This window comes from Pan troglodytes, chromosome 7 (assembly GCF_028858775.2).
Source record: "Pan troglodytes isolate AG18354 chromosome 7, NHGRI_mPanTro3-v2.0_pri, whole genome shotgun sequence".
NCBI classification, from domain to species: Eukaryota; Metazoa; Chordata; class Mammalia; order Primates; family Hominidae; genus Pan; species Pan troglodytes.
This window is the reverse complement of record NC_072405.2, coordinates 27,583,174-27,596,201: the sequence shown is the minus strand read 5'-3', so window position 1 is coordinate 27,596,201 and position 13,028 is coordinate 27,583,174. Positions and strand designations below refer to the sequence as shown.

The window sequence follows — 13,028 nt, the reverse complement described above, 5'->3', positions numbered from 1 at the left end:
CAAAACATTAAAGTCAGATAATAAAGAGCTTTAAAGTTAATTAGATTAGAGGTAAGATAATTTGGCAAGGGCTTGTAGGTGGGAGGCCACCCAGGGGAGCAGCATGTTATAATGGAAAAAGCATTTTAATAGCGTCCAGGAAGCCTGGATTCTGCCATGAATTAGCAGTTTCTGTTTGGGTAATCAAGTTCCCTTGGCTTCAGTGTAGTCACCTGTGAAAGAAATCTATAATTCCACCACGGGCAATTGCATTTTATTTGTTTATTTAAAAAGTGTTCATTGACCAACTACTACGTGCCAGGCAGAACTCTAAGTGCTAAAAATTCAGCAATGAAACAAAACAAACTGCTTTCCCTTGTGCAGCTTTATTGATACCTAATCAGTAAAGTAGGAATCAGAACAATGATTAATTCAGATACATGACGATCATAAGTCTGGTCTTATTTTCTTTTTCCTGCATTTCCTGTATACACTTCCTTTCCAGAGCCTCCTCTTGGGGCTACATGATTCTTTAGACAGCTCTCTTCCTCTGCTCTATCAGATGGTAGTTTCATCATCAGAAAATATTTGCCAAAGTCTTAAATTGGAGTTCTTGAAGAGTCCCCCCAAAATAGTGCCACTCTTTTTTTTCCCCCTCAAGTTCTGAACTAATTAAAAAATAAGAGGAAAATATTTTGTTTCCAAGATGGTGGATTGGAGACACTGTTAGACTGCCTCTCCCCTTGGAAAGACAAAATAGTGTGTAGAGATTTGTGCTGTGAACTTTTTTCAAAGAAGCAACACAAGAACTTAACAAAACAACAGAAAGAAACTACAGACCCTTTGAAAGAAGCAGAAGGCGGCAGCCTACACCATGAATGAGCCAGGCAGAAAACTGTGAGTCCCTAGAGCATGAGGTGGAAGACGCTGCCTCCATGATATTCACTCCTACTGTGGGGCCTGGCAATCCAGGCCATGGGGTGAGGCCTTAACCCTGCCCAGTGCTGATTTTGTAAGTGGTAGGGAGTGTATGAGAAGGAGCAGCATTGGGATGTGCTTTTTGTGCATTCCCAGACTCCAGCAGGGACAGAAGGAAGCCATTCCTGATCCTACCTAATAGGGGACCTTGCAGAAATCAGCCAGCTAACTCAGGTGGTGGTCACAGGTTGAGAGAAGCTCCCAACTGAGATTTGTGATATAATTTTGAGTGGTGATGAACCCCCTTGTCTAGAACTGAGGCACAAGCAGTATGTGTGCTTTAGCCACAGGTGCAGGAGCTGATTGTGCTGTTTCACAGGCAGACCAGGAGAAGTGTAGTTGGAAAACCTGTTTCTGTCTGGATAGGGAAGGTTTATAGCCTGGGGCAGTTCTGGGTTCAGAGTGCAGGCTAACTCCAACCCAGCTAGCTGCTGCTGGTGGAACACTGCATGGGTGAGACCTGCCTTGCCAAGCGCATGGGAGCTGGATAGGGCTTACTGCTGCCTGCTACTCCCCACTCCTTGTGCAGATTCTTCTGTGCAGCAGAGGCAGCTTTGGTCCTCCTGGATTATTACCCCAGTAGCCAGGGAACCGCCCTCCAATCTCCACTGGGGCCACTGCTTGCACCTGTACATGGGAAACTAAGATACAGCTTTGCCTGGCCCAGCGCCACCTGATTTTGTCCCTCTACCTACCCCGGTAGCTTAGTATAAAGGACAGATACTTTTGAGAGCTCCATGGTTCCACCCATTGTCTGAGACACCAGAATACCTCCCCTGGATAACATAAGGCAAGCACAAATCCCACCAGTACCACTGCAACTGGCATTCTTTTGCAAGCACGCACCACCTCCTAGCTGGAGGCCAACCAACACATGCCATTACAACATTTGCAGGTACAGTAACACAGTGCCTAGGAGAGATTACACTTTTGCACAACCTTAGCTATTACCCAAGCCTGCATCACCCTGCCTAACCAGGAAGGCTTCACTCTGTCTACATGACCAGTACGTTACTAGTACACCTGGCATTTGAGAAGGCCAACACACTAAGGTGATTTATAAGGAAGGAAATCTCACGGAGTCTACCTCATTCCCATTCCAACACCATCAGAGCTGTTGCTGGTACCTGCTGCTGGGAGGCTAGAAGAGAGGTCACATCACTGGATCTTTTGTGGACATCCCCTAGCACCAGCCTGAAGTGTGGCAGTCCCACTGCACAGCTAGACCCAGAGAAGCAGCAGGATTCACAGTAGTCTAGCTCTCAGGGATTCCTACTTCTAAGGGAAGGGAGAATGCACCACATTAAGGGAGCATGCTGTGGGATAACAGAATCCAGTCTGTAGGACTTGAGTCCTGGAACTTTCTGCTTACAAAATGTTTCAGCAGAGACACAAGTGGAATGCTGGGCTCAGTGGGGAAAGTCTGCAGCTCTACCCCAACATTCAGGCAGCCCCAAGGCTCATGAAGCATCTTGGAAAAGGAGACTTCTTCTTCCTCTCACCCACCACTGCAGACACAGCGGAGGCTTCGCCCATGGGAGCTCAGCATGGGTGCAGCTGTAGACAGCCTTTCTGTAACACTTCAGGGTGACTACATCCCCATAAGAGGAGTGCCATCCAGGTTTAAGCTTGCATGAGGGGTACAGTCACAAGACCCGTCTACGTGGAACATCAGCATTCCTGCAGATAAAAAGAAGTGCTTGTTTGATTTGAATGGCTAGAACACTAGGTAAGAAGTGTGACTGACAGGTGGATCACCTTCCTGCTGGCCTAGTAGGGGAACTAAAGTGGCTCCCATCCTTTCCCCAAAAAGGTCTCAACCCATGTCACTGAGAGCTTCCCCAGCTGCCTCTGTCAAGGCTGGGGCCTCTACCCACCATTGGGTGTTATGTTTACCCACCTGCTTTAGCCACAACTACTTTTTACCTGTGGAAACTTCCTACTGGCCTGAAGCCTAAACTATTCAACCCAGTGAGGAAATAAATGGGGAAAAATAAATAAATAAGTGCACACCACTGGGTAATGAGATAAGCTTCATGAGACCTCTGCCATTTCAGCCTCACAGGAGACAGTGAAGCCACTCACACACAGAGCACATTGTTGCTACAACTAGCACCTGAGAATGTGATCACACAGAGACTCTCTATAGCCAAGGAACTCATACAGAATCTTCACCACTGAAAGCACCCAGAACCAAATTAGGTTACAATAAACTATAAATATTAAAGCCACATCCTTAAGGGGGGAAAAAAAACCTGAAATTTTTTTTTAAAGTACAGTCAAATGAAAAAAAATTTCAAAATGATTAGAAGAAATAGTCTACCCAAATGAGAAGAAACTAGAAAAATAATTCTGGCAATATGAAAAAATACGGTTCTATAACTCTCCTCAAAAGATCAGCAATGAATCCAAACCAAGATGAAAGCTTTGAAATACTAGATTAAAAAATTCAAAAGGTTGATTATTAAGTTATTAAAGGAGATGGAAAATAAAGGCAAAAACCAACATAAAGAAATTAAAAGAATTCAGGGTATGAATGAAAAATGTTCTAAAGAGATAGATATTTTAAAGAAAAACCAATCAGAACTTCTGGAAATGAAAAATACAATTAGAGAATTACAAAATGCACTTGAGTTTTAACAATAGACTAGACCAAGTAGAAGAAATAATTTTAAAGCTTGAAGACAAGGCTTTTGAATAAACCCAATCAGACAGCAGAAAGAAGAATTTAAAGAAGGAAACAAAGTCTTCAAGACATACAGGATTATGTGAAATGGCCAAACCTAAGAATCACTGGTGTTCCAGAAGGAGAAGGAAAAGCAAAAAGTTTGGAAAATGTATTTGAAGGAATAATTGAGGAAATCTTCCCTTGCCTTGCTAGAGATTTAGACATCTAAATATAAGAAGCTCAAAGAACTACTGAGAGAGTTATGAAGAAGGACATCACCAAGGCATATAGTCATCAGATTATCTAATGTTGACATGAAAGAAAAAATTCTGAGAGCAGTGAGACAAAAAAGCATCAGGTAACCTATAAAGGGAAATCTATCAGACGGACAGCAGACTTCTCAGCAGGAATTTTATAAGCTGTAAAGGATTGGGCTCCTATCTTTAGTCTCCTTAAAGAGAATAACTCTCAGCCAAGAATTTTGTATCCAGCAAAACTAAGTTTCATAAATGAAGGAGAAATAAAGTCTTTCTCAGATGAGCAAATAGTGAGAGAATTTGTCACTATCAGACTAGTCTTACAAAAAAAGTGCTAAAAAGAGTTCTAAATCTTGAAGAAAAAAAAAAAAGGTTCACATGCACTAGAGTATAAACTCTTGAAAGCCTAAAATTTACAGGGCCTATAAAACAATAACAAATGAAGAAAACAAAGTAACTAGACAAAAAGCAACATGATTTAGGGAACAGTACCTCACATCTCAATATTAACAGCATTAAATGTAAGTAGTCTAAATGCTTCGCTTAAAAGATACAGATTGGCAGAATGGATTTTAAAAATCACAAACTTAATATGTGCTCTCTTCAAGAGACACACCTAATACATAAGAATTCTTACAGATTCAAGGTAAATGAGTAAAAAAAAATTCTATGCAAATGGAAATAAAAGTGAGCAGGAGTTGCTATTCTTACATCAAATAAAACAGACTTTAAAACAACAATGGTAAAAAAAGACAAAAAATGGACATTACATACTGATAAAAGGATCAATTATACAAGAAGATATAATGATAAAAGGATCAATTAAACAATGCAATAACAGTGGGGGACTTCAACACTCTACTGATGGCACTAGACAGATCATCAAGGGGGAAAGTCAACATGGAGACACTGGACTTAACCTGCACTCTGGGACAAATAGATCAAACAGATATTTACAGAACATTCTACCCAAGAACTGCAGAATATACATTATTCTCATCAGCACGTGGAACACTCTCTAAGGTAGGCCAGATGATAGGCCACAAAACAAGGTCAGTAAATTTTAAAAAATCAAAATTATATTAAGTATCTTCTCAGTCCACAGCAGACTAAAACTAGAAATCAGTTCTAAAGGAAACCCTCAAAACTATACAAACATATGGAAATTAAACAATATGCTCCTAGATGATTTTGGGGTATGAAATCAAGACGGAAATTTAAAAATCCTCCAAAATGAATCGTAACAGTGACACAAGTTATCAAAACCTCATAACCTGTAGTTATAAATGTCTACATCGAAAAGTCTGAAGGATCACAAATTAACAACCTAATGTCATACCTCAAGGAACTAGAGAAACAAAAACAATCCAAACCCAAAAGTAGCAGGAGGAAGGAAATAGCAAAGATCACAGAAGAACTAAATGAAATTGAAACAAAAAAATACAAAAGATCAATGAAATGAAACATTGGTTTTTTGAAAAAATAAACAAAATTGATAGATTATTAACTAGATTAACCCAGTAGAAAGAAGATGTAAATAAGCTCAATTAGAAACAAAAATGGAAACATTACAACTAAAACCATAGAAATGCAAAAGATCCTTTGAGACAAACATGAACATCTTTAGGAACACACTGGAAAATCTAGAAGAAATGAATACATTTCTGGAAACATACAATTCTCATAGCTTGAATCAAGGAAAAATAAAATCCTGAGTAGGTCAATAACAAGCAGTGAGACTGAATCAGTAATAAAAAATTTGCCAACAACAAAAAAAAGCCCAGGGCCAGATGGATTAACAGCCAAATTCTACCAAACATACAAAGAAGAATTGGCACCAATCCTACTGAAATGAATCCAAAAGATTGAGAAAGAGAGAATCCTCCTAATTCATTCTATGAAGCCAGTATCACACTGATACCAAAGCCAGGAAAGAACATAACAAAAACGGAAAACTACAGACCAATATCCCTGATGACCATGGACGCAAAAATCCTCAACAAAATACTAGCACAGTGAATCCAACAGCACATCAAAGAGATAATTCACCATGATCAAGTGGATTTCATCTTAGGAATGCAGGGATGGTTCAATATACACTATACAATAAATATGGTCCCACCACATAAACAGAATTAAAAACAAAACCCATCTGATTATGTCAATAGACACAGAAAAAGCATTCAATAAAATCCAGCATCACTTTATGATAAAAACCCTCAAAACACTAGGCATAGAAGGAACATGCCTCAAAATAACAAAAGCCATATTTGACAAACCCACAGCCAACATCATACTGAATGAAGAAGAGTTGAAAGCCTTCCTCTTAAGAACTGGAAGGAGACAAGGATGCCCACTTTAACCACTTCTATTCAACATAGTACTGAAAGTCCTAGCCAGAGCAGTCAGGCAAAAGAAATAAACGGCATCCAAACTGGAAAACAGGAAGTCAAACTGTCTCTGTTTGGTGATGATATGATCATATACCTAGAAAACCCTAGACTCCTCCAAACGACTCCTAAATTTGATAAATGAATGCAGTAAAGTCTCAGGCTACAAAATCGATATATGCAAATCAGTAGCATTGCTATACACCAACAATGACAAAGCAGATAATCAAATTGAGAATTCAATCTCTTTCATATTAGATACAAACAAATAAACAAAAAATCTAGGAATATACTTAACTAAGGAGATGAAAGTTCTCTACAAGAAAAACTACAAAATACTGCTGAGTTAAATCATGGATGACACAAGCAAATGGAAATACATCCCATGCTCATGGATTGGAAGAATCAACACTGTGAAAATGACCATACTGCCCAAAGCAATCTACAGATTCAATGCAATTCCTATCAAAATAACAACATGATTTTTCACAAAACTAGAAAAACAATACTAAAATTCATATGGAACCGAAAAGAGCCTGAATAGCCAAAGCAAACCTAAGTGAAAAGAACAAATCTGGAAGCATCACATTACCCAACTTTAAATTATACTACAAGGCTATATAGTAACCAAAACAGCATGGTACTGATATAAAAGCAGCTACATAGACCAATGGAACAGAATAGGGAACTCAGAAATAAAGCCAAATACTTAAAACCAGCTGATCTTTGACAAAGCACACAAAAATAGAAATTGAGGAAAGTACACTCTATTCAACAAATGATTCTGGGAAAACTGGCTAGCCATATGTAGAAGAATGAAACCTGATGCCTATCTCTCATCATATACAAAATCAACTCAAGATGGATAAAGACTTAAGTCTAAGACCTGAAACTATAAAAATTCTAGAAGAAAACCTAGGAAAAACTCTTCTAGACATTGGCCTATGCAAATAATTTAGGACTAAGACCCCAAAATCAAATGCAACAATAATCAAAATAAATAATTGGGGCTTAATTAAGCTAAAAACCTTCTGCACAGCAAAACAAATAGTCATCAGTGTAAATAGATAACCCACAACCTGGGAGAAAATATTTGCAAACTATGCATCTGACAAAGGACTAATATCCAGAATCTACAGTGAACTCAATCAAATCAGCAGGAAAAAAACAAATAATCCCATTAAAAGTGGGAAATGACATGAATAGCCATTTCTAGAAGATATACAAATGGCTAACAAACATATAAAAAATTCTCAACGTCACTAATCTACAGAGAAATGCAAATTAAAACCACAATGGGATAGCACCCTACCCCAGCCAGAAAGGCCATTGATAAAAAGTCAAAAATAATAGATGTTGGTGTGGATGTGGTGCAAACTGAATACTTATACACTGCTGGTAGGAATGTAAATTAGTACAACCTCAGTGGAAAACAGCATGGAGATTTCCCAAAGAATTAAAAGTAGATCTACCATTCTATCCAGCTATCTCACTACTTGGATATCTACCCAAAGAAAAAGAAGTCAATCATTATATTAAAAAAGACACCCATACATGTATGTTTATCACAGCACAATTCACAATTGCAAAGATATGGAACCAACCTAAGTGCACATTAACTGATGAGTGGACAAAGAAAATATATATATACACTATGGAATACTATTCGGACATAAAAAAGAATGAAATAATGTCTTTTGCAGCAACTTGGATGGAGTTAATCATTACCTTAAGTAGAGTAACTCAGGAATGGAAAACCAAATACCATATGTTATCACATACAAGTGGGAGCTAAGCTATGGGTATGCAAAGCATACAGAATGGTATAATGGACTTTGGAGACTCAGAAGTGCAGAGGGTGGAGAGGTGAGGGATATAAAACTACATATTGGGTACAATGTACACTACTCTTGTGACACTAACACATCAGAATTCCCCATTATATAATTCATCCATGTAACCAAAAACTACTTGTACCCTTAAAGCTACTAAAGTAAAATTTTAAAAAATTAGACAAGAGGAAGGCAGATGGAACACCTAGATGACCCTTTTATTACTGATAAATGCTAGGGCAGTTTGTACCCGCTGACCAGAAGGCATTTGGGCACTGAGCCCCCGGATCAGACACACCTACACCTCAGGTCAATTCAGGCTCTCCACCTGGCAGCCTTCCCTATACTGTTTCCTGATGGAGAAGCAGAGCTGATTGCAGTTTTCCTTGGAGGAGCAGAGCTGATCATAGGTTTCCTACAGACAGCTGGTTCCTAAGAGGAGGAGAAAGCCCGTCCTGTGCATGTCCAATTCCCCTTCCTAATTCACTATCAGCAAGTCACTATCCGCCAGGAACTTACATGCTACTGTGATATTGTTAGCTTGCTGCTTAATTATTTGCTAGCGGGATGAAGGGGGAAAGTTTTGTTCCACTTCTTCTACAGAAACAGGGAACCCATGAAATAGTTTCCTGTGTAACACTGTTCTCTTGTTTAACTAACGCTATCATAAGTATTGTCATGCAGCCCATGCTGGCAAGTTGCTTAATCTGTCTAGATAATATTGTTGTAATTCCTGGGGGCTATGGTGAGTTTTCCATCAATATCTTGGAAATTAGGAAGACTGCTCCCATAAATGATGAGACACAGATATGTCATTTGAAGGAAAAATAACTACCAGGTCAACAGTACTTGACTGATGACATGGCCAGACCTGCATCATCTAGTATGGTGGCTCACGTGTAGCTATTTAAACTAAAATTGAGTAAATTTAAACAAAGTTAAAAATTTAGTTCCCCAGTCTCACTGGTCACATTTTAAGTGCCCACTGAGAATGTGGCTAGTGGGACAACATAGATCGAGGACATTTCCGTCATCACAGAAAGGTCTGTTGGACGGCACTGCTCAAGAAAAGCACTAGTTAATTCATAGATGAGTTGGTGAGTTGATTAATCTTTGAAGTACAGACAATGGAAAGCCTTCAAGTCAATCCCTGGCAGTGACATTGTATCAGTCTGGGTGCTGGTAGAAAACAGGTAGCACACTTAAAGATTAATTGAAGAGAGTTTCATAAGGAGGTTAACAAAGGTGTGGATAGACCTAAGAGAACCAACAAGAGATGGTGGAACCTCCAGGGCTTTTGCACAGTTGGGAGCTATCCCTTCCTCCGCCACTGCCCCAGGCTTGGAAGGAGAAATGACATCACTGGACCTGGCTAGATAGAGCTCGGCTGTACATGAAAATAGCCACCGCCAAATTGATGAGCCTGCAGTGGGAAGTTTGGGGAAATATCCCGATTTCTTCTCTTCCTGTTCATCAACTGTCCTGCTGGTGACTCCCACTGGTGTCTGACCAGAAGTCAAAAGAAATAAACCCAGCAGGCAAGCTGTAAAGGCTGGGGTCTTGGGGCACAGAGCAGGAAAGAGAAGCATGGAGAATGAAAACAGGAGCAAAGGAGATGAATCAGCTCTCTCTCCAAGCTCTGCCCAAAGCAGAGGGAGCTTTGACTTGGGCTGAGCTTTGTGGGGGAAAGTCCTAACGTAGAGATAAATGCTGGAGGCTTGCGGTGGTGCTGTTGTTCGGTTGGCTTCCCATGTGGGTCTGACTTCATAGAAAGGAATATACTCAGCATGTGGTGTTCACGCCTGTTCATTGGGCAGTTTTCTCTCTCACTGTTAATGAAAACGTTGGCAATTTGAAAAGTGTTTCTGATCCAGCGAGGCCAAAGTCCATACACCTTGGTCCAGAGTAAATTTACCAAAGTGAGGAACACTGCCCTGTGAAACCTTTTGGGAAACATCCAACCGACCTTGCCCTGATGAGGACTCTAAAACATTGCTGTGGGCCCGAGGGGACACATTGTAATTCCTCCAAATAACATCTGCCTCATGGAATTGCCAAGAGTGTTCAAATACATGTCTTACATAAAGCACTTCGCACAGTGCAAAAGAAGCAAGAGGCAATTAGTTCATTCATTTGAGAAATATTCAGGAATGCCCACCACGTGTTGGTCACTGCTCCAGGCTGTGGAGATGTAGCAGTAACAAAGCAGACAAAATGGCTAGGCGCCGTGGCTCATGCCTCTAATCCCAGCACTTTGGGAGGCCGAGGCAGGGAGATCACGAGGTCAGGAGATCGAGACCATCCTGGCTAACACGGTGAAACCCCGTCTCTACTGAAAGTACAAAAAATTAGCCGGGCATGGTGGTGGGCGCATGTAGTCCCAGCTACTCGGGAGGCTGAGGCAGGAGAATGGTGTGAACCCGGGAGGCAGAGCTTGCAGTGAGCCGAGATCTCGCCACTGCACTCCAGCCTGGGCGACAGAGCAAGAGACCGTCTCAAAAAAAAAAAAAAAAAAAAAAGCAGACAAAATTTCCTGCCTTCTTGAAGCTTATAGCTTATATTTAAGAGAGGGACCAGGATAAAAAGCAATATGGCCAAGTAAATCATGCATTATGTTAGACAGTAGCAAGTGCTGACAAAAATAAAGCAGAGAGTGGGTCTTGGAAGGGGAGTTGCAAGTGTAGATAGGGTGGTCAGGGAAGGCTTTTCTCAGTGTGAAATGTGCATAGAAGCCTACAGGAAGTGAGGGAGAAGCCATATAGACATCTGGGGAAGAGCTTTCAGACAAAGGAGAGAGCCTGGACAGAGGCCCTTGGATGTGAGCCTGCCTGACATGCTCCAGGAAAAGGGAGGTGGCCAGAGTGCCTGGAGCATAGGGAGGAGAAGGCAGAACTGGAGGAGATTAAGGCAGAGCTGAGGGTGGGGGCTGGGTGGCAGATCAGGTAGGGCTTGCAATCAATATATTTTAATGACTTTCCTACTCTCCAGCCTGAAATTATTCCCATTGCCTCCTCATGCCATTATTGAACTCTTTTTCGTACGTAAATGTTCTGTTTGATCTCTGTGAGGTGCTCCTTCTCAGCACCCTGGAAGCAGGGCTCATGTCATCTGTATATATCTCTTTAACTTGCCTTATTTAGCATAACGCCTTACATCAAGTTGATTCCCAATGGATGCTGATTGATGCAGAAATTCCCATTTGGTCTTGAATTTGCTGCAGAAAAATTCAGTGATGTCCCTGTCCCAGCATCGTGTGAGCTGTTCAAAAAGAAAGCACAGCTTTTTAATTTGACAGCAGAGTGAAATAACCTTAGCTCATCTGCATAGTAATAAAAACCCAGGCCATACCCTTCAGGAATAATAGCTCAGTTCATCATTCAAGCAATGAAAAACAGAATAATTTCAGTGTCTGTTTAAACTTTCACATAATCTTTTGACCAGGACCTAAGCCATGTTCAGCAGCCTCTAACAATAGAGGCTGAATGTGCCAGCCAAGGGCCAAGATTGATAAGCTTAGTAGCTTCCAGGGCAGCCGCAAAGCCCAGCATGCAGAAGACCCTGCGTCGGTTGCACCCATACATCACCTGTCTTTTTCAAAGGAATGACAGCCTGAGTACTGTGCTGTGCTAAGATACTTGATTGAAATTTCTCAGATAAATCAAAATGAACAAGATGTGTTTGCACTTGAATCCAAATGAGGTTCCCCAGTACCTCAACCAGAAAGCAGAAATATGAAGCCAAACCAAAACTCAATTTATTTCATAGTGGTGCTATTATGTCTTACGTGTTCTGTGGTCCACAAGGCAGTCTGTCTTCCTTGGGATGTCTTTTTTATTTTGGTATCTCTCCCAGACCTACAGTTCTCTGATCCTTCTATTTTCTTATACTTCTTTTCCCCTTCATCCCTTTTTTTTTTTTTGAGATGGAGTTTCACTTTTGTCACCCAGGCTAGAGTGCAGTGATGTGATCTCTGCTCACTGCAACCTCCGCCTCCCGGGTTCAAGTGATTCTCCTGCCTCAGCCTCCCAAGTAGCTGGGATTACATGCACCCACCACCACGCTCTGATAATTTTTGTATTTTTAGTAGAGATAGGGTTTTGCCATGTTGGCCAGGCTGATCTGGAACTCCTGACTTCAGGTGATCCACCCGCCTTGGCCTCCCAAAGTTCTGGGATTACAGGCATGAGCCACTGTGCCCGGTCCCCTTCATCTCTTAATTTACCTTCATATCTCATGGCCCCATTTCCCCCCATATATCCCCGACTAGATGCTTGGCTCTTGTGCGGGAGGCACCAAGTCTGAGAATTCTAACTGCTCGCCCCTCATCCCATATGCCTTCAATAGTGCTGCATGTAGAGTTGATTCTCATGTTGTTTTAATCTGACTGTTTTATTTATGTAGATAATCATCTTGTTCCAGTATAAATTTGAGATGGCTTACAGAAATACACATAGTTCAGCAGGAGATTAAACCAGTGTCCGAACGGAGAAATTGTGGTGAAAGGGTGATATGATTTGGCTGTTTCCCCCCAAATCTCATCTTGAATTGTAGCTCTTATAATTTCCACCTGTCGTGGCAGTGTCCCAGGGGGAGGTAACTGAATCATGGGGGAGGGTTTTTCCTGTGCTGTTCTGGTGATAGTGAGTAAGTCTCATGAGCACTGATGGTTTTATAAAGGAGAGTTCCCCTGCACATGCCCTCGCTTGCCTGCCGCCATGTAAGATATGACTTTGCTCCTCCTTTGACTTCAGCCTCAATTGTGAGACCTCTCCAGCCACGTGGAGCTGTGAGTCCAGTAAACCTCTTTCCTTTTTAAATTACCCAGTCTTGAGTGAGTATATCTTTATTAGCAGCATGAGAACAGGTTAAAACAGGGGGATTAAAAACAATGGCCTTCATCTCATTTATGGTTCTTTCTTGGGTT

General features: G+C 41.0%; 1 long non-coding RNA gene across 2 annotated transcripts in view; it reads right to left on the bottom strand.

The window, feature by feature from the left end:
* Window positions 1–347: 347 nt before the first annotated feature.
* Window positions 348–13,028, bottom strand: part of LOC134810669 (uncharacterized) — a 42,728-nt gene continuing 30,047 nt past the window's right edge. The window contains exons 5-6 of one of the 2 annotated variants that reach the window (XR_010159226.1): window positions 11,236–11,362; window positions 348–2,637 (exon numbers count right to left, since the gene is read on the bottom strand). This is a non-coding gene — a long non-coding RNA (uncharacterized LOC134810669). Of the gene's footprint in view, window positions 2,638–8,304; window positions 8,537–11,235; window positions 11,363–13,028 lie in introns of those variants that run through there. The other variant, XR_010159225.1, reaches the window with a different exon arrangement.